Genomic DNA, 1,904 nt, shown 5'->3' on the forward strand with positions numbered 1-1,904 from the left:
GGAACTCACTCTGTAGACCAGGCTGGCCTCGAACTCAGAAATCTGCCTGCCTCTGCCTCCCAAGTGCTGGGATTAAAGGCATGCGCCACCACGCCCGACTGCCTCTGTGTTCTTGAGCTATTGTGTACTCCTTATAATATCTCTACCTAGTTTTAGAATTCCAGTGGGTGTCATAGAATGAGTTGGAAAGTATATGCTCTGTTTCTGTCCTCTGAAAGAATCTTAGAGAATATTTGTAATTCCTTCTTGGAACATTTGGTAGAATATGATTGACACCTTGGTTATGGACTGTTGATTCATTTTACTTAATAGATGCAAAGATTTTATATTCCTATATAAATTTTTACAGATGATGTCTTAAAAATTGGCTTACTGTGTCATATAGGTTATCACTAGGTGTTTTTTTTCCTTTCGGGTTCATAAGTTCAGTAGTGATATTTCCACTTTCCTTCTGATATTAGCAATTTGTGATGCATAACTTAGTCATTTTGGCAAAAGACTAAATTTTTTTAGATCAAGATAATTCTGTTGCTTGATTTCTTGCTTATTTCACTAGTCCTTTATGACTTCATTGTTTGGTTTCTGGTTGAGGTAAGGTAAAAGGTGTGGTGCCAGTTGTACACTTATCTGTTCTCTCATATATGTTAAAGTTTGGGTGTAGGGCTCAGAGGTTGAATGCACTCACTATGCGTCCAGAAGTCCTGAGTTCAATTCCCAGCAACCACATGGCAGCTCACTACCATCTGTAATGTGATCTTGGCGACCTCTTCTGGAGTGTAGGCAGAACACTGTACATAATAAATAAATAAATAAATCTTTAAAGTTTGAGTGTAAATAGCTATATTAATTTTATGTCACTGTGACCACAATGCCTACCTTTTGGTTAGTATTTGAATGGTATTTTTTTCCACACATTTAATACCAGAACTCATGAGATAGATAAAATGACCCAACTATCCTCAACAATATTTGTTAAAAGTAAAGTCCTGTTAAGTAATATAAAATACTGTTAGAGCACTGTGGATGTTAATGATAGACCTTTATTTTAAGCACCAGCTTTAATGTTAATTTTTCCTTTAAATAAGCTAATGTGTTGGAGGGCCAGGCTCATGTGAATCCTTGACAGCTGGTAGACCCTTTACTGGGTTGCCTGGAACAGGAAACTATCAGCCCAGCAACTAGCCAGGTGTATGCTTTGAACACTCATCAGATACTCTGAAGAAACTGTGCTACAACCATAGCTGCTCTCTGTAGAAGCACAACTCCAACTCTAGAAGATACTATTCCATCCATGACTGTGGCTTCTACTGGACCAACTTTATGACCATCATAAGCCTCAGTGAAATCCAGGCTAAAGGATCACCTTCCCTGGTAGCACATGTGAAAGCCTACAAATGATACTTACACAGTTCTTCATTTGTATGAATTTGCCACACTTTTTTTTTTCCTGATTCTATAATCAGGCTGTTCAGTTCATTTTTAAAGTAAGCTGGGGGACATCCTCTTGTGCTATTTCTCACTGTTATACATTAAACCTATTTACAGGTGTCTCTTGAATGGTCTATTTTATTTTATTTTATTTTTTGCCTACGTTTGAGTTTCATTAATAGTGTTAACACAAAGAGATGTCTGAATTGGCAGTAAAGAAGTAGCAGTGGTGGAGGCAATAGAAGTTGTAACCACAGAATGCCTGCGGAGTTCCAGAGAAGATCTGGGACAGAGATAAAGGGGAGTAGAAGCAATAGAGACAAGGGACAGTGAAAGTAAAGGTGAGAGAGGTTGGAGAGCCAAACTGACAAAAGATTAGAGGCTATAAAGACTTTGTCTTTAGCTCTCTGTCCCTCTTCCCCATCCCTCCCTCTCTCTCTCTCTCTCTCTCTCTCTCTCTCTCTCTCTCTCTCTCT

This window comes from Mus pahari, chromosome 7, assembly GCF_900095145.1.
Source record: "Mus pahari chromosome 7, PAHARI_EIJ_v1.1, whole genome shotgun sequence".
NCBI lineage: Eukaryota > Metazoa > Chordata > Mammalia > Rodentia > Muridae > Mus > Mus pahari.